Below are 24,779 nucleotides of genomic sequence, written 5' to 3'. Positions count from 1 at the left end.
ATGGCGCCTTTTCATGTCCGACTGGCAAGAGTCCATTTACCCTTTTTCTTCTTGCATGGTCTCACATTGTCCTGTGTAGTCCTGCATTGTGTACATCCCACATGGCGGCCTGCCTTTTTGTTTAAATCCCATCCAGGAACCTTCTTTGCAACTCCATTTCTGACTGCTTTCACAATCAGCTACACCTGCTAACATTACCATATTTTCTACCTTTCTTGGCTGCCATACTTAGTTCAGGCAGGTGTGGCCCCATGGGGTGGAGTAACCCATCTCCAAACTCTCATGCAGGTGCTGTAACAGGGGAGCTATCTCCCAGCTACATCATGGGTCAAAGTCATGCATATCTTCCTGGCTCCACACAGGCTATGAAGCTAGCCTGCTGTTATTGATATGCACAATAACTCTCAATCCTTTGTGCTGCTGCTTTTCCCAACCACCAAGCTAGGCTTGTGTGGAGTCCTGGGGCCTCTTGGCCTAAGCTCTGTTAAGCCTATACCCCATTATAACAGAGATAATGATGATCTATACAGTTTCATGAAAAAACATATAAATAAAATAATGGATATGAAAGAATATCCTGTAAGATTTATTTAATTCCTTAAGTCATCAAATTTAAAAAGTGTATTGTAGAAATTCCTTTCATTTATATAGGTGAAAAAACTGATGCTTAGTGCTAGGTACTAGAGTCCTAAGCTTTGCTCACTATATTGTATATTTTCTGCCCTTATATAATCAGTGAAGCAACACTATTGAGAAGTCAAAATGGACTACTTTATTTTATCATTCTTTGGACATTTACCAAGTCCTTGCTATGCTCTTTATTCTTAAATTACAGTGACAGAAAACAATGTTCTTCTTGTCTTAAAGGAGCCTGCTGTCTAGTGTGTGAGGGATGGTGGATCACTTTTTAGGAAAAAACAAAATGAGATGTGTGGTTAAGAAATACTATAGGTAAAAAGAAGGATGGTATGAAAGGGGCATTACTAAGGACAGAATCAGTTCAGTGGTATGCCCAACATGGGGCTTACTTGAGGAGATGGTCTGTATGCTTTGAATTAAAGTCCAACTCAAAGTACAGATTCTCAGACCTTAGGAAAGATATTTTGTAGGGTAGTTTTGGGGCTATTACTATTGATATTAAAAACATGTTTTTCACAATGAAATCAAAGAATTATTGCTTATGTAATGAAAATTTAGTGGTAAGTTTGTTTAAGCACCTGCACAATTATTATATTTCTTTTCACATATATATTATGATAACATGTTGAAGAATTTATTTGTTTGGGAAAAAAGGCACCCATTTTCCCTCATACTTAATTATAAGCTTAAGAAAAAAACTATTAAAATCATTATATTTCTTTTCACATATATATTATGATAACATGTTGAAGAGTTTATTTGTTTGGGAAAAAAGGCACCCATTTTTCCTCATACTTAATTATAAGCTTAAGACATAATGAGCCTCTGCCCACCCATTTGTCTATGCTAGCACTGCAGAGTTGTTCGGTGAAAGAACTGTGCCATCACCTTGGCTGAACCTGACAACAGACACCACATACAATAGCATAGGGCAACTGATTATCTAAGGAACTTTCAGTGAATCTCTCTTAATCACTTCACAGGGAACTTTCTCCTTCAGGAATATGAAAAATGACTGAAAGAAGTTGAGTCCACTTCAGAAACATTACACATATCCTGTGCTTTTGCTCTGTCAACTCATGATCATCACACATCATGTGCCACAATTTTTCTGTCTCAGGTTATGCTAGAGGTAGTTTTAGTGCAAAATTCATTGCTTTTGAAAATGATAGGAGCAAAGTGAGTGTTTCAATAAGTTGGAGCAGAAGTAAATGTCTTGATTTCTTGCTTACAGAGAGTCATTGAGCCCTTTTGAAGGACATATGACAAACCAAAATCAAACAGTTTTCTTTACATCGAGTTCATGAAAGTTGTTTTGCTTTGGTTTGTTTATTTATTTAATTGCACAAACATTTCAATTATGAACAGTATCAAATACAAACTATTTTAGTCTTCCTGAGGATCTGAGAGAAACAACCTACTCAAAATCCGAAATTACTCTGACTATGCGGAAATCTGAAAGCGAACTTGTATTTTTAATTTCAAAATCAAAACAAAAATACATCTCAATTTCTGTAGAATCTGAATTTATAAATCTTTGAGTTAATATTACATCCTGTGAACCTGAAACACTAATTTAAAATAATATATGCACCCCTTGTGTATTCCAATGTTATTTATAATAGCCAAGATTTGGAAGCAGACTAAGTGTCTACCAGAAGATGAGTGGATATATTTGCACAGTTAAATAATACTTGGCCATAAAAAAAGGAAACTACCTTTTGTGATTGCCTGGATGGACCTGGAGAGTATTGGGCTAAGTGAAATAAGCCAGTTCGAGGAAGACAAATACCATATGATTTTACTTACATGTACAATTTAATGGACAAAAAACAAACAAAATAGGAACTCATAGATACAGAGAACACACTGAAAGCTGTCAGAAGCGAGAAAGCCTGGGGGCTGAGTGAACATTGTGAAGGAATTAAACAAAAAATATCTTCATAGACACAGACAAAAAGGTATTATGATTACCAGAAGTAAGGGGGAGTGGAAGAGATAGGATAAAGAGGTGATAATGGTATTGGAAGGAGACTGAACTTTATGTGGTGAACACGACATACAATATACAGATGCTGTATTATAAAATTATACACCTGAAATCTATGTAATTCTATTGAACAATGCCATTCCAATGAATTCAATAAAATAAAAATAAATAAATAAAATGGAAAAATTGCTTTTCTGTGTCTGAGTTTCTTCTTCTTAGAATAGAATAACACCAAAAATTTAGATAATACACACAAGAAACTTAGAATAATGCTTAGTTTTTATAATTACTATTATAAGCATTATTATCTTTCTTTGTTTCTGTATTGTTGGAAGTAAATAATAAAACCTAGATAAAACTAGAGATGAGAGATAAAAAATTGTGCAACAAAAGTTGTGCATTCTTAATTCTTGTATCATTGGTCTTTGTGAGAGAATTTAGGTAAAACAAATAAATGCTTAATGTGGGAGAATGAAGTTTTAATATCAAATTTATAAATAACTTGTTTTATATATAAATACATCTAAGAGCAATTTGGAACACTTGCTTGTAAGAACAATTTAGTGACTCAATTAGTTTGGTGACAATATAAGTCAATGATTATAATTACATACAACTAACTCAATTTAAAAAGTAATAATTGGATAAAAGAAAAAAATACCTAAACATAAACAATACAAAAATTATTCACAAATAAAGAGATATTTGACTCAAGTATGGGTTGGAGTAGTTACAAGAAAATACTTGTAGTTTTTTTTAAATTCTGAACCTCATTTTCTACTTTTTTGTATAAAAGCCAGCATGTCTCAGTTGCATTTGTTCTAATTTAACAAATGCATAAATACATTGGGAATATACTAAAAAGGTGTATGTAGAAGAAAATATATTTTTAAGTCTTTCTGTTTCTATAACCAATTCAGGTAAATTTTATTCTCATGCAACAATAATCACTTAGTTAAACAGCTGAAGCCCTTCCTCTCAGGTCACATGACGTTGTTCATGGCAGGGTGCTTTCTTCATCTAAACTCTCCAGTGGTTTATAATCTACATGTGGGTGGGAAAGCCATTATTTTGCTGAAGTGATACATTTTTAAAGACATTTAAGTGCTTTTTAGCCTAAGTGCTAATATGCACATTATACATAAATTTTGTTTGATTATTGGCAGGGTGAAATGTTTGGCAGGGTGAAATAGAATTGTGTGGAGAAAAGAAATTCACAGGTTAGTAAATTCATCCTAAAAAGTAAACCATGTGTTTTTAAGAGATACAGAAACTGGGTGGTTTTATTTTTACTTCAACACATTTATTTATTTTTTATTGTTGTTGAGATACAGTTATCCCACATTTTCCCCCATTTCTCTCCTTTCCACATCCTTCCTAGTACCGCAGTCAATCCCTCCCATTATCTATGCCCATGAATCTTTTATTCATATTAGTTTGCTTGCTCCTTTCCCTTCTTTCCCCAGTTATCACCTTCCTTTCTCCTCTCTGGTTACGGTCAGTTTGGTCTGTATTTCCATGTCTCCAGTTATATTTTGCATGCTTGTTTGTTTTGTTGATTAGGTTCAACTTATAGGTGAGATAATATGGTATTTGTCTTTCACTGCCTGGCTTATTTCACTTAGCATAGTGCTCTTAAGTTCCATCCATGCTGTTGTGAAAGGTAGGAGCTTCTTCCTTCTTTCTGCTGAATGGTATTCCATTGTGTAAATGTACCATCATTTTTTGATTCACTCATTTACTGAAGGTAAATGGAAGCCCTTAGGTTGCCTCCAGCACTTGGCTATTGTAAAAATAATGCTGCTATGAACATTTGAGGCGGGAGGGGTAGGTTCTTTTGAATTGGTGTCTCAGGATACTTGAGGTATACTCTTAGCAATGGGATTGCTGGATTAAAAAGCTGTTCCCATCTTCAGATTTTTATTCTACCGTGGCTGCACCAGTCTGCATTCCTACCAACAATGTACTAGGGTTTCCTTTTCTCTACAACATTTCCAGCACTTATTGTTTGTTGATTTATAAATAATGGCTATTATGATGGCTGTGAAGTGGTATCTCACTGTCATTTTAATGTGCATTTCTCTAACATCTAGTGATGCTGAGCATTTTTGCTTGCATGTGTCTATGGGCCTCTGTATGTCCTTGGAGAAGTGTCTGTTCAGGTCCTTTGCCTATTTTTAAATTGGTTTGTTTTTCTTCATCTGGTAGAGTTTTGTGAGTTCTTTATATATTTGAGAGATCAAAACCTTGCTCAAGGTATCATTGGCATATATGTTTTTCCATACTGTTTGTTCCCTTTCCGTTTTGTTGAATTTTCTTTAGTCCTCCAGAAGCTTTCTACTTTGATGTATTCCCATTTGTTTATTCTTTTCTTTATATCCTTTGACCTGGAGGGGGGATGAAAATATTGTTAAATGGGGTATCAGAAATTTTCCTGCCTTTTTTCCTCTGGGACTTTTATGCTATTAGAACTTATATTTAAGTATTTTATCCATCTTTAGTTTATTTTGCTGTATGGTGTAAGCTGGTGGTCTAGTTTCATGGGTTTTTTTTTGTTATTGTTTTTGCATGTACCTGTTCATATCTCCCAACACCATTTATTAAAGAGGCTATTTTTACTCCATTTTATGTCCCCTTTGTCAAATATTAACTGACTGTATTTATCTAATAAGTGAATTTGGCAAAACAGGAGGATACATAGTCAAGGTTCAGAAATTGAAGGCATTTTAAAATGGTTGTACTTAGAGAGAGGGGAAGGTAAGGAGAAACAGAGGGAGAGAAACATCAATGTATAGTTACCTCTCATGGGCCCACTACTGGGGACCAGACCCACAACCCAAGCATGTGCCCTGCCTAGGAATGTAACTGGTGACCCTTTGGTTCACAGGCTGGCACACAGTCCACTGAGCCATACCAGCCAGGGCTTGAAGACATGTTTGTACACCAACAATGAAACATCAGAAACAAAAATTAGGGAAAAAAATCTGCTTACTATAGCAACAAGAAAAACAAAGTAGTTAGTAATAAACTTTTTAAAAATATTATTTATTTATTTATTTATTTAGAGATGGGGAAAAGGAGAGAGAGAGGGAGAGAAACATCAATGTGTGGTTGACTCTAATGTGTCCCCTACTGAGGACCTGGACCACAACCCAGGTGTGTGCCCTGACTGGGAATCAAACTAATGACCCTTTGGTTTGCAGACCAGCACTCAATCCACTGAACTATATCAGCTGGGGAGGTTAGGGATAAACTTAATCAAGGAGGTAAATGACCTGTACTCAGAAAATGACACAACATTGTAGAAAAAAATTAAGAAAGAGACAAATAAATGGAAGCACATACTGTGTTCATGGGGTAGAAGAATTAACATCATTTAAATGCTCATACTATCCAAAGCAATCCATAGTTTCAACACAATCCCTATCAAAATATCATTGACTTTAACTTTTTTAAATGAAGGTGTGCTGTGTTCTTTTTTAAAAAAGATTATATTTATTTATCTTTAGAGAGGAAGGGAAGGAGAGAAAGAGAGAAATATCAATGTATGGTTGCCTCTCATGAGTCCCCTGCTGGGAACTGGCCTGCAACCCAGGCATGTGCCCTGACTGGGAATCCAACCATGATCGTGTGGTTCACAGGCCCACGCTCAATCCACTGAGCTACGCCAGCCAGGGCTGACTTTAATTTTTACAGAGAGACCTTGTTCACCTTGAAGCCCCTCAGGAATAATGATAGACATTTTATAGAATGTAATATATTATAACAACTTAATCTCTAGTCTCCCATCAGCCAGGCATTTGACAGACCTCCAGAAGTCATGTTTTAGCATGGTGGAGCTATTACACTTTTACCACTAAGTGCAGGGATAAATCAGATTAATTTTTTAAACACAGACATAGATATATTTGAGATCTTGGCTTGGCAGATGAATTCTTTTACATATATGGAACCATTAGTATCTTGTACATTTTCAGTCAGAGCTCTATAATTTGTCCGACTCTGAAAGCCAGGTCTAGATCCCTTTCTATAGAATTGACAATTACTACTCTAGAATGAAAAATATTTTTCTTTTTAAATAAGATTTGAAGGATTTATGATTAACAGGGCTACTCTTAAATAGACAGGTCTGAGCATTTTTTCAGGTCAAAGTTGCTCTATAAGGGTAAGTTAGACCCAAAGTTCTCTAATCAATGTCTGAATTCTCTCTCAAGGCAGAGAACTGACCTGGTGGTGGTTGGCACCAGTGTTCTGAGCAACAGATGGTGTTCAATATTCTACCAACTTTCAAATGGCTTTCTCCAAACAACAAGTTTGTCTGTGTTCATCAATTCCTTTTTTAACTTAATCTTTATGGTGTTTTTTTCATTACTATTTACTCCCTTTATACCCCTCCCCCAAACCATCACCAAACCATTGTCTATGTCCATGAGTCCCTTTTTTATTTTTGTTAAATCCCTCCAGCCCCTTGATCATGGGATTAGAAATTATGACAACTGGAGATATTTCAGTTACAGCCAAGATGGAGGCATAAGTAGAAACCCTTTGCTTCCTCGCAGAACCAAACGGAGGACAACAACCAATCTAAAATCAGTAAACAACCAGAAGTGCCAGAAAAATCAAACTGCATGGAACTCCTACAACCACAGATTTAAAGAAACAGTCAAGCAGAAGAACCAGACCGGTTAAGGTGGCAGAGGAGAGAACCCACTGTGAGGTGGTGGACTGTGCAGATGGGGCTATCTTCAGTGAGGCAGCAGACTGTATGGGCAGGGCTAAGGGGAAACAGACTAAAAGCTGGCTGCGGAATACAGAAGTTGCCTCAGTGGGAGAATCTCCCAGTCTCACAGGACAGTTCATTTAAAAGTGGGCTAGAGACAAGCAGAGAAGCTGGATTATTCCCATTCTGGCTCCTCTCTCACAAACTGCACGGCAGCACAGCAAGGAGGGTTGCCCTGCCCATGTGAATACCTAAGGGCCCACACCATTACAACTTAATTAGATGCCTTGAACAAAGAAATGGGGCCAAAATGAAAGAACATAGCAAAACATCAGAAATAGAGCTAAGCAATGAGAAGATAATCAACCTATCTGATGGAAAATGTAAAGCTCTTGTAATCAAAATGCTCACAGAATTGATTGAGTGTGGTCAAAAAAAGAAAGAACAAATGAAATATACCCAAAATGAAATAAAACAAAATATTCAGGGAACCGACAGTGACAGGAAGAAAACTGGGACTCAAATCAATGATTTGGAACAAAAGGAAAAAAATAACATCCAACTTGAACAGAATGAAAAAAACAAGAATTCAAACAAAGTGAATAGGGGCTGAGGAATCTCTGGGACAACCTGAAATGTTCCAGTATCCAAATTATAAGGGTTCCAGGTGGAAAAGAACAAAAGCAAGAAATTAAAAACTTATTTGAACAAATAATGAAGGAAAATGTCCCGAATCTGGCAAAGAAAATAGACTTCCAGGAATTTCTGGAAGCCCAGAGAGTCACAAAGAATTTGGACCCAAAGAGGAACACACCAAGGCACATCATCATTAAGTTATCCAAGATTAAAGACAAAAAGAGCCCTGGCTGGTGTAGCTCAGTGGATTGAGCGAAGGCCTATGAACAAGACGATTGCGGTTCAATTCCCAGTTAGGGCACATGCCTGGGTTGCAGGCCAGTTCCCAGCAGGGAACTCATGAGAGGCAACCATACATCGATGTTTCTCTCCTTCTCTCCTTTCTTTCCTCTCTAAAGATAAATAAATAAAATTAAAAAAGACAAAAAGAAAATTCTAAAAGCAGCAAGAAGAAATGCAAGAGTTACCTACAAAGGAGGTCCCATTAGACTATCAGCTGATTTCTCAAAAGAAACCTTACAGGCAAGAAGGGGCTGGAAAGGGTTTGTTATCATGAAAGGCAAGGACCTATATCCAAGAATATCCAAGCAAAGCTATCATTTAGAATGGACAGACAGATAAACTGCTTCCCAGATAAGGAACGTAATCAGAGAAATAGACATCACATGGAGGGTTTTCAATGGCGGGGGGAGGAGGAATAGAGGGGGAAGATACAGGGAAGAAGGGAGAAGCGTAATTGGTAGGCATTAAATAGATGGGGCAAGGTAAAAAATGGTAAATGAAATAGAGAACTCAAAGAACTTATATGTGGAATTCATGGTCATGAACTGAGTGGGGAAATGCTGGAAGGTTGACGTGTGCAGGGTGTAGGGGTGATAAGAGGGAAAATTGGGAAAACTGTAATAGCATAATCAATAAAACATACTTCAAAAAGAAATGGAGATATTTTAATCCTTTGATCTCATTTATTTACTATAAATACCTATACTTTATTTCTAGCTTTACAAAATGAACTCATTAATCTAAAGTTAATTATGAATATTTTCTCTTTGATAACGAACTAGGAATATTATCCAGGATCAAATTACACCCAGAACATTTATTGTTCATGTCACCTAGAAATCACAAAGTACTGGGCTCTTTAGCATAGGGAACAGAATAGACAGGCATATGCGCTAGAGAATTAAGTTTATATGAAGTGTGTAAATATTATACAGAAAATACTTATTTTGGTTTACTTGTTATTTAAAAGGAAATGAGTCTTTCAGTTCCAATTATTTTGAACCTAGACCTTAACTCTTTTAACCTTTCTCTAATAACAGAAAACTTAAGCCTATGCAAGTTTATGTGAGGAGAAGGACATGGCCAAAAATGGAAGATGTGAAGATGAAGAGATGAAGATGTGAAGATGAAGATTGAAACTCCAACATGTTTAGATAATCTTGTTCAAGGAAGGTAAAGGTAATTATATAAACACAAACTTGGTTACTAGTTGAAAAGTATTTAAAAACACTAGTATTTAATTACTCAGAACAAAGTAAGTGTGTACTTTCCTATCAATACCAACAATGACTCATTACATGATTAAATTACACTCTTTGTCATTCTATCATGGTTACTGAGGTATGAATGTTTGAAATAACCACAGCCCAGTCAAACATTGGAGGGCAGAAAAAAATACTGTATCACACCCTGGCTGGTGTAGCTCAGTGGATTGAGTGCAGGCCTGTGAACCAGAGCACCACGGTTCAATTCCCAGTCAGGGCACATGCCTGGGTTGCAGGCCAGTTCCCAGCAGGGGACTCACGAGAGGCAACCATACATTGATATTTCTCTCCTTCCCTTCCCCTCTAAAGGTAAATAAAAAATAAAAATAAAAATCTTTAAAAAAATACAAAAAAAGGACTGTATCACTTGTTAGGACTTATGTGTATTTCTAAAATAACTAATGTTTTTTGACAAGGAACTAGAATACCCTGATATTAATAAGAATGTTACTGAGAAAACAAGAAAAGGGTACACATAGCATTTATCATTGAAAATTTTGCCCTTGCCTTCTTGAGTTATTTTAAACCTGTCAGTTTGTGGATTTAGGCCTCCATTTATTTATTCATAAAATTTAGGCATTGGTACAGATTGAATCCCTTCAATCAGCAAAATACTATCTATACTCCTGCAATGAACAGAGAGCTTTATATGACTTTGTGTCTTCAATAAAGGGATTATCTTCATTAAAAAATAAAGTAGGAGGTAAATTGATAAAAATGGAATCATGGGCCTCTAATTGTGCAAGGCACTATTCTGAGTGCTTTACACAAAGCATAAAAAATAATCTCACATAAAACTTATTAATTTGGTATTGCTATCTATATTTATAGAAGAAATTACTTAAAAGTATGATTGGGTCAGAATTTTAACAGCTATGTTACAAAGTAGAAGAAAATAAATAAAAATAACAGACATAGTCAGGAATTTTGAAAAGACAGAACAATGAGCAATTAATGAATCTAGGAGAATCTAACAGCAAACACCAGACATGTTCAAAGTCCCTTATTTAAGGTTGGAAATAAAAAAAAAACTTAGAATGAATCATAGTAATAAGAATCGCACAACTGATTCTTATTCTAATACAGAAATGACTCATTCTATCTATTAAAACTTTGAATTAAATTTACTGAGAATCGAGAATTGGATATTGGTCTCATATGTTCTAGCATGTCTGTTTTGACCCTGATGTTTTTTTGTTTGTTTGTTTTTGCTTTTCTTAAATTAGTGAAAGCCACACTTTCAATTTGATCTCATGCTCATGCTACACTTCACTTTATTTCAGGTAGGAAACAAGTTTGCTGATGTTAATTATTTCACTGCTTTGGAAATACTATCCATTCATTTATGTGTTCATGTTTATTAAAGTCTGCACTAAATTCTGACACATAAAGATTTAACTGATATTCTTAAAAATTAATATAATCAGCAAAATATCAAGGATACTGCTTGAGGATAAAAACATATATCACTGCCCAATATTTTCGCTGAATACATTATTATAAATTAGTCAATTCTATAGTATAATGGTAAATTTAAAATGTTATTTAATGTGAAATAAATTTTAAACAGTCATTAGAAATTTAAAATTATTTGAAGACAAAATTAGTTCCTTTTAGTTGTATAAGCTAGAGATAGTGTTTGGAGAAGCATTTATCTTGATGTATAAATTAACATGACTAATTATGGCTGAGGTTTCCAGAATGTTTTTCTTTGAGTTAGTTTGTGAGAACAGAAATTGAATGTGCCCCTGATGAAGCCTAGAAAAAAGACCACCTCTCAGAATTAAAACCTAAAATTATTGTTTGATTCTGGAATTTGAAATTTGAAAGTATGTGGTGATACATAAATTGGAAATAGAAACAATGGTTATAGAAGAAAGAAAATTAAAGGCCAGGCAATAGAACTAAACTTTAATATAAAACTTACTAAGCACTGAAAAGTCACAAAGAATGTATGTCAAAGAAACAATGGAAAGTACATGGATAAATGAATGGTTTTCATTTATTGTCATTTATCATTTAGCTACTCCTCCTAATTGGAGACTTTTTCCCCATTATAAATAATGATTGGCAAAAACCACTGCCCAGAGCAATGCATGAAGGAAAATTCTCTTTGGCCTGACCAAGAAGATTCACCAGAGTAGGGCTTCGATTGCCAATATTAAGATGTTAACATATTGGGTTCATAACCACTGTGTCACTAATTTTGGTTACAGTTATATAGTAAAATAGCAGTGGTGACATACTGGCTAGAATATTTTTTAGAATTTATTTAATTGTTGTTTAAGTACAGTTTTCTGTCTTTCACTCCCATCCCAGCCCACTCACCCCTACAGTGCTCCAAAGCTCCCTCCCATTTCCATCCCCTCAGTTTTTGTCCATGTGTCCTTTATACTAGTTCCTGTAAATCCTTCCCCTTCTCCCCTGAAATTCCCTCCCCTTTCCCCTCTGGTCACTGTCAGCCTGTTCTCTATTTCAGAGAGTTTGGTTATATTTTGTTTACTTGTTTGTTTCATTATTTAGGTTCCTGTTAAAGGTGAGATTATATGGTATCTGTCTTTCATGCCTGGCTTATTTCACTCAGCATAATGTTTTCCATCTATGGTGTTGCAAAGGGTAGGAGCTCCTTATTTCTTTCTGCTGCATAGAATTCCATTGTATATATGTACTATAGATTTTGATCTATTTATTTACTGATGGGCATCTAGGATGCCTCCAACTCTTGGCTATTGTAAATTGTGTTGCTATGAACATTAGGGTGCATAGGTTCTTTTGGATAGGTGTTTCAGGGTTCTTAGGGTGTAATCCTAGCAGTGAAATTGCTGAATCAAAAGGCAGATTCATTTTTAGTTTCCTTAGAAAATTCCATATGTTTTCCATTGTGATTGTACCAGTTTACAATCCCACCAACAGTGAACTAGGGTCCCCTTTTCTCCAGAACCTCTCCAATACTTGTTGTTTGTTGCCTTTTTATGATGGCCATTCTGACGAGTGTAAAGTGGTATCTCATTGTGGTTTTAATTTGAATCTCTCTGATAGCTAGCGATATTGAGCATCTCTTCATGTGTCTCTGGATCCTCTGTATGTCCTCCTTGGAGAAGTGTCTGTTCAAATTACTTGCCCATTTTTTAAATTGGGTTGCTGTCTTCTTAGAGTAGAGTCATGTAAGTTCTTTGTATATTTTGGATATCAAACCCTTGTCTGAAGTATCATTTGCACATAAAGTTGGTTTTCTTTTTTATTTTAATAATATTTTCATTAGCCATGCAAAAGCTTTTTTATTTTAATGAGATCCAATTTGTGCATTCTTTCCTTTGTGACCCTTGCTCTAGGGGACACATCAGTAAAAATGTTGCTGGGTGAAATATCTGAGATTTTTGTGACAATGTTCTCCTCTAGGACTTTAATAATGTCACGGCTTATATTTAAGTCTTTTATCCACCTTAAATTTATATTTGTGTATGGTGTAAGTTGGTGCTCGAGTTTCATTTTCTTTCATGTAGCTGTCCACTTCTCCCAACACCATTTATTGAAGAGGCAATCTTTACTCCATTTTATGTTACTGCCCCCTTTGTTGAATATTAATTGACTGTAGAGACTTGGGTTCATTTCTGGGCTCTCTGTTCTCTTCCATTGGTCTATGTGCCTGTTTTTATGCCAGTACCAGGCCGTTTTGATTACAGTGGCCTTGTATTACAGCTTGGTATCAGGTATTGTGATCCATCCTACTTTGTTCTTCTTTCTCAAAATTGCAGCTGCTATTCAGGGTCATTTATGGTTCCATAAATATTTTTGAAGTGTTTGTTCTATGTCTGTGAAATATGCCGTTGGTACTTTAATAGGTATTGCATCAAATATGTAAATTGCTTTGAGAAGTATGGATATTTTGATGATGTTAATTCTTCCAATCCATGAACATGATATATGTTTCCATTTGTTCGTGTCTTCCTGTATTTCTTGCTTCAGTGTTGTGTAGTTTTTTGCATACAGGTCTTTTACCGCCTTTGGTTAGGTTTATTCCTAGGTATTTTATTTTTCTTTTTGCTATATCAAATGAGTTTTTTTTTTAAATTTCTGCCTCTGCTGTTTCATTATTGGTATACAAAAATGCCTTTGATTTCTGGATGTTGAGTTTTTATTCCGCTGTTTTGCTAAATTTATTTATTAGTTGAGCAGTTTTGGGGTAGAATTTATAGGATTTTCCATGTACACTATCATGTCATCTGCAAACAGTGACAGTTTTGTTTCCTCCTCTCAAATTTTGATGCCTTTTATTTCCTTTCCTTGTTTGATCACTGTGGCTAAAACTTCCAATACTATATTGAATAGAAGTTGTGAAAGTGGAAAATGTCTTGTTCCTGATCTTAGTGGAAAAGCTTTTAGTTTTTGCCCATTGAGTATGATGTTGGCTATAGGTCTCTCATATATGGCCTTTCTTATATTGAGGAAGGCTCCTCTATTCCCACTTTGGTGAGTGTTTATATCATAAATGTGTGTTATACCTTATCAAAAGCTTTTCCACATCTACTGATATGATCATGTAGTTGTTGTCTTTGATTTTGTTTATGTGATATATTGCATTTACTGATTTGCAAACATTGAACCATTCTTCCATTCCTGGGATGAATCTCACTTGGTTATGGTGTATGATGATTTTAATGTATTGTTGGATGTACTGTTTGCCAATATTTTGTTGAGGATTTTAGCATCTATGATCATCAGCAATATTGGCCTACAGTTTTCTTTCTTTGTTGTATGTTTATCTGGTTTTGAAATTAGGATGATTCTGGCTTCATAAAAAAGAGTTTGGCACTCTTCCATAATTTTTTTTATTTTATTTTTTGGAATAGTGTATGAAGAATAGGGGATAGCTCTTCTTTAAATGCTTTGTAGACTTCTCCTGTGAATACATCTGGTCCAGGGCTTTTGTGTGTCAGGAGATTTTTGATTACTGCTTCAATTTCATCTGCTGTTATTGGTCTCTTCGGGCTTTCTGCTTCTTCTTCATTGAGCTTTGGAAGATTGTATTCTTGAAATTTGTCCATTTCACCTAGGCTTTCCAATTTCTTGGCATACAGTTCTTCATAGTAATTTCTTATTATAATCCCTTCTATTTCTGTGGTGTCAGTTGCAATCTCTCCTCTTTCATTTCTGATTGTGTTTATTTGGGTCCTCTCTCTTCTTTTCTTGATGTGCCTACTAAAGGCTTGTCAATTTTGTTTATATTTTCAAATAACAGCTCCTGGATTCATTGATCCTTAGAATCGTGCTTTTCATCTTTGTGTCATTTAATTCTGCTTTAATCTTGGTTATTTTCTCCCTTCTACTTGCTCTGGGCTGTCTTTGTTGTTGTTTTTCAAGTTCTTTTAGGCATAGGGTTAGATTCCTGAGTAAAGTAACCTTGGTTGCAGGCCTCTAGTTCTCATTACTTGGAATATTCCTTGGTATTCTCTTCTTGCTTGGAGCATTTTCATTGAGAAGTTTGCAGCTAATTTTATTTTAACAGCTAATGTTACTTTTTCTTTCTCTCTTGCTGCCCTTAACATTATCTCTTTGTCTTAGAATTGTGCCATTTTTAATGACAATATGTCTTGAAGTGGGCCTTTTAGTGTTCCACTCAATTGGGACTCTCAGGGTTTCCTGGATTTGCGTGACTTTTTCTCTCATCAAATTAGAGAAGTTTTCCATTATTAGTTTTTCAAATAAATTTTCTATTTTCTGCTCTTCTTCTTCTCCCTCTGGTATCCCCATTATTGAGGTGTTATTACATTTCATATTGTCTTGTATTTCCCTTAATTCCTCTTCATTTTTTTCTGAGCCTCTTTTCCTTTTCTCGCTCTTTCTGGGAGTTTCTTCCTACTTGTCCTCCAGCTCACTGATCCAATCTTCTGCTTCATGGACCCAGCTTTTCATTCCTTCCACTGTGTTCTTCAGTTCAGAAATTGTATTCTTCATTTCTTCTTGGCCCTTGCTGATAGTTTCTATTTCCTTTTTCATGTTGATATAGTTCGCAGTGAGTTCATTGTAGTTCTCCTGTAGTTTCTGGTAGCTCATTGTGAGTGAGCTCTTTGAACTTCCTGATAACCAGTGCTTTGAATTCCATATCTGATAGCTGACTTGTCTCTATTTCATCTAGCATTCTTTCTGAGACTTCCTCTTTTCCTTTCATTTGGGGAGTGTTTCTTTGTCTTCCCATTGTTTGTGAGACTCTTCTTGTTAGCTTCAGCTTCTTAAATTAATTTGTTCTGGCTTCCTGGGTTTATGGTGTGGACTTCTGTGGTATAATATGCATGGGAATCAGTGTTGTAGTCTCCTTGATCTCCTAGCTCACTGGTCTTGGGCGGTCCTTTACGTTGGCTCTGTGTTTGTCTTTGGGTTTTTGTTGTTTTGGGGTCTTTCTTTTGTGAGTCCCTCTCACCAGCTTGTTAATTGAAGGTCCCTCTGTCCACCACTTGTTTTAATTTGTTGTACTGGTGAAGGCAGGTTGTGTTGAAGCTAGTTCTTCTGTGTGTACAGGGTTTTGAGGATTCTCTTTTGCTCTTGTTCAGTTGTTTTCCCTGGGTAGTTTCTCCACTGTTTAGCTGTGTTTTCAGATAGGTCTTGGATTGAGGTTTTTGTTGTTTCCACTCCCTCCTTCATCTTCTTCTCTTGTTATCAGTTGGTGGTTCCTTTGCTGTTGGGTTTCCTCTTCCAGTGGGTGTCCTGGTGTTCTCCGCTTCCACCTCTTGTTGGCTTCCAGTTGGCCAAACAGGTTTTTCTGGTCTCACTGGCTCAGCTGGCTGAGGAGAAATTGGTGTGGCCTTTCTTACTTCTCTGTGTACTCATCCATTCTCGAGAGCACTCTCCCAAGATCCAGTCCAGTGCCTTTCTGCAGCATCCCACCCAGGGAATTCAGGTTCTCTTCAGAGCACTCTTCCCTGGGGAGTCACTTGCCATGCGCTGGGGTGCAGGTGCACGAGTCTCACAGAATTGGGTGTAAACCTTCCCCAGTGCTATGGGGAACACAAGGATCTCTGCCTAATTTTTGGATCGCTGTCAGGTTGGGTGGGTAGTAGGTTGAGCCACTGTTGCAGGAGGATCCCCCAAGCAGTTAACTTTTCAAGAAATTTATTTCACTCAATTCTGCCGCTTAGCTCAGCCCAAATCTCAAGCCAGACAGGAGGCAGTCGGGGTCAGAGATCGACACTCCAACTCTCAATTCTCCAAAGCCAGTGACCACAGACTCCATGGGTGATTACGGGCCTTTTGTTTGTCTCCTCATGCCCATTCTGCTCTCTGCAACTTCAAGCAAATAGGTTTCTCCCAGGGTTGCTCAAACCGCTCCTGGCTGGGGAGGGAGGAAGCTAATGACCTGGTTCTCTCCCAAGGACCAACATACTGGCTAGAATATTGGTAAAAAAACTACTACCAATAGGGCCAGCAATAGCCCCAGGGAAAGATCCTCAATGAACCTCCAAGGGCTGTGTAAATATTTACTTGTCTCATAGAGTGAAGACTGCCCAAGAGCTCAGCAATGGTATTCCAAGAACAAAAACATAGCTGACAAGCACTAGATCTGCTCCTTTGGTTGCTAAAGGAACAGTGGAAATGGATGTGTAGAGAAAACATCCAGAATGTCCTTTGCCTTATTTTTGGTACTCTAATTTAGAGGTGCAAGTCTAATGATAAACATTGGACTTGCAATCTAACATGTCCACAGTCCTCAGTGCCATATCCTGGGCTTCTTCAGGAGTCCACCTGGGCTGGTGAAGTTTACCAGAATTATCTATGGCCTGTAAGTACCAAGGAACAATAAGTAACTGCTGAAGAACAGGCATGAAGAGCTTGATGCGAGTCTTGACAAATATTGTAGTAGAATTTCTTGGAGTGAACAAATGCCAGCTGAGCTGAAATCTAGTACTGGAGTAAGAAAAAGCAACTCCTAATCAATAGGCATCTGATTTACTATCTTTGGAATATGACCCTTGAATCAGTAGATTTTGGTGCCATTAGCATAACCACCTCTGCCTCAGATACCCTAGACAACCTTTAAAAATGGGTGTGTCCACTTTTCCCTAGGTTACTCATCCATTCTTCAAAGTTTAGAAAAGAAGAGTTACTTTACTACCAAGAGACCAGTCATAAAACCTGTGCCCTTGGAACTGGGCTATAGTTCATAACTCATAGTTGTCAGTGGCACAGTTCTTACCCACTTTTACTCCTCTGTAGCAGGTGATGGGGTGATATTTGCACAATTACATGCATATTCATTGTCATACCTTTAAAATAAAGTATGTATGATCCTGCCTGCCTATTGTGCATCAGAGTAGTTTTGGATTATGCCCATTTTTCTATCTTTCTTCAATCTCCTCCATTTATTTAACAATGTATCTAATACTTACATATTAATTTTGTTGTTGTTTAAGCCCTCCAGATTTATGCAGGTAAGAACTCTGTTTGATTTAAGAATCTTGAGCCTAGGACTGAAAAATTTTTAAAAGTTTTCCACTCAGGACTGAACTGAGATGGACTATGACTGAGTTAGGCATGTAACAATGTTGGTGTAGGTATTTGGCTAGTTATTAATAAAGCAAGGGGACAAAGGGGATTAGAAATTAAGCCTAATAAATTAGGGAGCTGAATGAGATATTAAGCCTCATACACTAGGGAGCCACAGCACTCATGGTCTCCCCAAAAGATTGTTGCATTGTCTGCTGGGAGGACATAATCCTTGAAGTGGGGGGAAGAATCAGTTACTAGTTGTTAGCCAGTATATCTGAGGGAAAGAGGAAAGCAGCAAGGGGTATTCATTTGTTAGGCACATACACAATAGAAATCAGATAATGCAACAGAACTTTGGGACATGTGCAGTAGAAGCCAAGATGGTGAAGAGGGAGCTCTTTCTACTTTGAGGCATTAACAGTAGTTGCCAAAATTATGAAATAAGTAGACAATCTAATTCAGGAAAAGAATGAGATTAGATATGTATGCAAAACCCCAAAAGGTCCAAGAAAGGGATCAGTTACAGGGAGGGCCTACCACAAGCTTGAGAAAAGCCAGGAAGTAGGTTGGGTTGTATAAAAGCAAGCTTGTACATCCCCCCAAACCAAGCAAATATATGGAGGATTATGAATAATTTGAAGCAGCCGATATTTGAGATGCCCTGTCCTCTACATCCCCAAGAGCATATTATTTACACTCACCACAATAAATCTTGTCACTGTGCTTAAATTTCTCACATGTGTTTGGCCTTTAAAACTTCTTTCTTGAAGCACCATAAGAAACAATTTACACTAGCACATGTAAACATTTACACTCACAACATGAGCACATAGGCCATGACATTTGGGAAGAGAAATGGTATGAATTTTTGTGTGACTATGCAACTAAGTTTTTCTAAATAAAATCTGTGGATTTTAAACTGCAAATATCCTTTACCATCTGTCATTAATCATATCTTGTCATAGTTGAGGCACATAATAGTACAATATGTTGTGCATTTAGATGATCAATAAAATACTTTTTACATGATTATTGATTCACTGATAAAGGCTCATATTTCTGGTATACAATATGAGAAGCCATGTCTGAAATGTATGACATAATAGTTATAGTATCTCTACAGTTTTAAGAACTTCAACTTAGGTTTCTATTTACTTACTTTATTTTCAATAGAATTTATTGGGGTAACATTGATTAATAAGATTATATAGATTTACACAATGGAATTCTATGTTGCAGAAAAGAAGAAGGAACTACTACCCTTTGCAACATCATGGATGGAACTGGAAAGCATTATGCTGAGCTAAATAAGCCAGGCGGTGAAAGACAAATACCATATGATCTCACCGTTAACAGGAATCTAAACAACAAAACAAACAAGCAAGCAAAATATTACCAATGACACTCAAATACGAAACGGGCTGAGAGGGTCCAGAGGGGAGAGGGGAGAAAATCATAGGGGAAAAGGGGATGGACTCACATGAACAAATATAAAGGACACATGGACAATAACTAAGGGTGGGGGGGCGGAAATGGGAGGGAGGTGGGGAGCACTGGGCAGGGGGTGGGCAGGGCTGGTAATATAAGACAGAAAAGTGTACTTGAACAAGAATTAAATTAAAAATAAATAAATAAATATTATATAGGTTTAAAATGTACATTTCTATATACACGATCTGTATATTGCATTGGCTGGCCATCACCCAAGGTGAAATCATCCCCCAATACCATATATTTGGCCCTCTTTACCCTTGACTGCCTCCCATCCCCATTCCTTCTGGTAACCACCACACTGCTGTCTGTGCTTATGAGTTTTAGTCATATCCCACAGATAATTGAAATCATATAGTTCTTAGCTTTTTCTGACTGATTTATTTTACTTAGCATAACATTCGCAAGATCCATCCATGTTATCTTACATGGAAAGTTACTATTTAAAAGAGAGTAGTGTGTGAGTGTAAATATACATAAATATCATGTACACATAGGAAATTATGATGGAAAAATAGCTTTCAAGAATGTAATAAACAATAGCAAATAGATGATTTTGTTTTTAAGAAGCAAGGTAAGGCCATGAAGTCTGCAACTGTTTTCTAACAAGAAAGTCCTACAGTCCTGTTTCAATGGCTTAGTTGGTTGGAGCGTCATCCCATAAACTGAAAGAATGTGGGTGTGATTTCTAACCACAGGACAGGCCTAGGTTTTGGTATTAGTCCCTTGTTGGAGCACACATGAGACCCTGGTAGGAGCAGGTGTGAGAGGCAACAAATTGACTTTTTTTCTCTCTGGCATTGATGTTTCTATCTCTTTCTCCCTCCATTCCCCTTTCGCTAAATTAATAAGTATGTCCTTGTGTAAGGTTAAAAAAAATATTACATAATATCCTTTCAGACTATGGTGGGAAATCTTTGTATACTGAAGAAAATGTATTTTTAATGCTTTCAGTACAAATGCTGATGATATGGGATGTCATTACAAAGTAATCTATTTTGTCACTTTTTCTATAACACACACGAAATAAAGAACAGAAATGAGATTATATTCTATGGGTATATTCAGGTTGATGCACTACATCTCATAACAGACTATAACAGTTCTTCAAATAACCATATCCAAGTATACAAACTCATGCATTAAAAATGAAATCATTAAGGAGAAAACTTGTTTATCTGTATATCTATCCATCATCCATCCATCAATCTATCTTAATTTATCTACTATCTATAATTTTGATAAAATAATATATTTATTTGACATTCAAATGAGGCAGATATTTTAATAATAAAAAGAGTAGTTTTCTGCTCACATTCTTTGTTCCCAGTGTCTTTGATTAATCTTGTTACATTAAAACATGTGTTATTGACATTTTTTTCTTTGCACTATAATTTCAGTAGTAATTTGGTAGGGTTATATGACAAACACTGAAACATTGACCATTATTCTCTCACTTTTTAAGTGAATCATGAAAAATCTCAGTATATTAACTAATATTGGGAAATTAAAATTTGTCATTCATTTGAAAACTCATAATATACCAGAATGTTCTGGATCCAAACTTGATAAAAAAGCTACAATACTAACTCTGCGTTGCTTAGATTTCTTACATGTTGTTGTAGGCCACATTATTAGAATAAGTTATATATGTATATACACACACATACCCGAATGGTCACAATGAGTGTATGTACTGTCTATGGACCATACATTAGACACTGTCTCATTTCTGTGTCCATTTATAATTTTATTTGCATTTGGGCATATTTATTGTTGGGTGTGCAAAAAACTATAAAGAGAATTGGATTTTTTGTTGTTGTTATTCAAGAATAATTGTCTCCATTCCCTCCCCAACACCCCCCCTGCCAACCCCAGCCATCCCCACCCTCCCAACTTCAATACTGCCCCCTTTGGCTTTGTACATGTGTCCTTCATATATGCCCTTTAATGTCCCTTCCCCCTATTCACACCATTATCCCCACCAACCTCCCTTCTGGTTACTGTCAGTTTGTTCTTTATTTCAGTGTCTCTGGTTCTATTTTGCTTGTTTGTTTTCTTGGTTAGGTTCCACTTATAGGTGAGAACATATGGTATTTGTCTTTCACCACCTGGCTAATTTCACTTAACCTAATGCTCTCCAGATCTATCTATGCTGTTGCAAATGGTAGAAGCACCTTCTCTGTTTCTGCTGCTTAGTATTTCCTTTTGTAAATGTACCACAGTTTTTTGATACACCCATTTCCTGATGGGCACTTAGGTTGCTTCCAGTACTTGGCTGTTGTAAATTGTGCTGCCATGATCATTGGGGTTCATAGTTTCTTCTGAATTGTTATTTTAGGATTCTTAGGGTATAATCCCAGCAGTGGAATTGCTGGGTCAACAGGCAGTTCCATTTTTAGTTTTCTGAAGAACTACTATTTTCTAATAGTATTTCTGAGGAAATACTGTTTTCTATAGGGGCTGCAGCAGTCTGCGTTCCCACCAATACTGCATTAGGTATCCCTTTTCTTCACAATGTCACCAGCACTTGTTTGATGTATGTATGATGGTCATACTGACCGGTGTGAAGTAGTGTCTCATTGTGGTTTTAATTTGTATTTCTCTGATGGCTAGTAATGTTGAGTATCATTTCATATGTCTCTGGGCCCTCTGTATGTCCTCCTTGGAGAAGTGTCTGTTCAGGTCCTTTGTACAATTTTTAATTGGATTGTTTGTCTTCCTGGAGTGGAGTCATGTGAGTAATTTATATATTTCAGAGATCAAACCCTTGTCTGAGGTATCATTTACAAATATATTTTCCCATACAGTTGAGTTCCTTTTATATTTTGCTGATGTTTTCTTTAGCTGTGCAGAAGTCTTATTTTGATGAAGTCTCATTTCTTTATTCTTTCTTTTCTATCCCTTTCTCTCAGGGACATATTTATGAAAACACTGCTGCATGGAATATCTGACTTTTTCTTCATATGTTATCCTCTGGGAATTTTATGGTGTTATGACTTTTATTTAAGTATTTTATTCATCTTGATCTTATTTTTGTGTATGGTGTATGATGGTCATCGAGTTTCTTTCTTTCTTCCTTTCTTTTCTTTTCTTTTCTTTTCTTTTTTTTTTTTTTTTGCATGTAGCTGTCCAGGTATCCCAGCACCATTTGCTGAAGAGGCTATTTTTACTCCATTTTATGCTTCTTCCCCCTTTCATCTAACATGATATTTGAAATCCTAGTCACAGTGATCAGACGAGAAAATGAAATAGAAGGCACCCAAAGTGGAACGGAAGAGGCAAATTTGTCATTGTTTGAAGATGCCATGATAGTGTACATAGGAAATCCTATAGACCCCACCAAAAACGTACTCAACCTAGTAAGTGAATTGGGCAAAACAACAGGATACAAAGTCAGTATTCAGAAATCAACGGTATTTTTGTACACCAACAATGAAGTATCAGAAACAGAAATTAGGAGGAAAATCCTATTTGCTATAGAAACAAGAAAAACAAAGTTTCTAGGAATAAATCTAATGAAGGAGGTAAAAAATCTGTACTTACAAAACTACACAACACTGAAGGAAGAAATCAAGGAAGATACAATCAAATGGAAACATACACCATGTTTATGGATTGGAATAATTAATATCATCAAAACGCCTATACTACACAAAGCAATTTATTAATTGAACCCAATCTTTATGAAAATATCAATGATATATTTCACAGATATAGAACAAACATTTCAAAAATTTATATGGAACCATAAACAACTCCAAACAGCCACAGCAGTCTTGAGCAATAAGAACAAAATAGGAGGGATCACAATGCCTGATATCAAACTGTATTACAAGTCTACAGTAGTCAAAACAGTACGGTACTGGCATAAGAACAGACACATAGATAAGTGCAACAGAATAGAGAGCCCAGAAACAAAAACAAGTCTCAGTGGTCAATTAATATTTAACAGGTGCATTTGGGAAAGCCCTTTTCTACCTACCTATAGGAAGAGTGGGTTGAGCAAGAAAAAAGATTGTCTTTCAGATGAAAGGCCACTATTTTCCTGGTTGCACCATACCTGGATCAAACCTTTTTCTTTTTCACCAATAGCTGCCTCACAAGTTTGGTTTTGGTCACAGCAGGCAGCTAAACCTTCATTTTTTTAAGTTGCAGTTTTTGGTGACCCTGGTGGAACATTGTGGACTTCAGTAAATCACGCAGGGCCCAGACTTGGGTCCTAGCTGCTTTTGGTAAGCCAATAATGTAAGAATGAGACTGTGAGGATTTACCAGAAGCTTAGAGAATCCCACTGCACTTTTTCTCAAGGCATTGGCTACCTGAAATGCCTGGCCGGTAAAAAGAAATGGGTTTTGGGGAGCAGGTGCATATAACACTGTGTAAGTTGAGCTGACGAAGACACTAAGGACCTTCTATTTCTGTAATTTGGCCTTTGTGCCAATTGGTTTTAATTAGGACAATTTGCATTACCAGTTGGCAGGTTATGTCTGCTGCTTTGGGCTTTATGCTACTTTGACTTTATACCATTCAGGTTCTGTGCCAGTTGGATCCAGTCAGGATCATTTGTGGTACTAGTTGGAAGGTTATCCCTGCCTCTTTGGCTTTGTGCCACTAGGGTTGGGTTAAGACCATTTTTGATGCTGGTTTGTAGGGCAATTCTATTATTTGGATTTCATCTCATTTGGATCCAGTTAAGACCACTTTCTGGTACCTGTTTGGCAAGAAATAAGATGCTAATACCCATTTGTGAGCACTCATTTGGAATAGTGGAATTATGAATCCATATTTTGTTTATATGTCCCCAGTTTTTCTGGGGTCTCCTAATGGTTATGGTATTGGGTTTGTACTTTTGTGCCATCAGAGGTTGTTCCGTTTTGACTCTTGAATAGAGCCAACAGGGCCACATTTTAGTAGATTGATCCATGTACAGCTATGATCCAGTGACTAAGAAGGAACTGGCTTTCTATTGTAACACTTTAGCTCATTTATAATTTTGATAATGGGGAAAAAGACATCTAAATTATTCCCTAAGTTGCTACACCATCATATAATTGGAATTCTTTTGCCAACAGTTGGGAAAATGGGACAGAATCCCTAATGTCACTACACAATAAGTATTTGGCAAAGAAAAGGAACACACTAATAACACAGAGAAGAGAATTAACATCAAAACCCCTCCAAGATAACAAGACACAGGAAGAGAAGATAAATGAAGTGGACCATCTCTTTAATGCAGTGAGCCTGGGGGATATAAGATTAGGAGCAGGAAGAT

General features: G+C 36.5%; 1 pseudogene; it reads left to right on the top strand.

The window, feature by feature from the left end:
* Window positions 1-9,393: 9,393 nt before the first annotated feature.
* On the top strand, window positions 9,394-17,564 carry LOC118997192 (sorting nexin-19-like; annotated as a pseudogene).
* The last annotated feature ends 7,215 nt before the right edge of the window (window positions 17,565-24,779 follow it).

The sequence above is a fragment of the Sturnira hondurensis genome, unplaced genomic scaffold, assembly GCF_014824575.4.
Source record: "Sturnira hondurensis isolate 20B ecotype Veracruz unplaced genomic scaffold, ASM1482457v3 Scaffold0012541, whole genome shotgun sequence".
Classification (NCBI taxonomy): Eukaryota; Metazoa; Chordata; class Mammalia; order Chiroptera; family Phyllostomidae; genus Sturnira; species Sturnira hondurensis.
The sequence above is the reverse complement of the archived record's forward strand: the minus strand, read 5'-3'. Positions and strand labels throughout refer to the sequence as shown.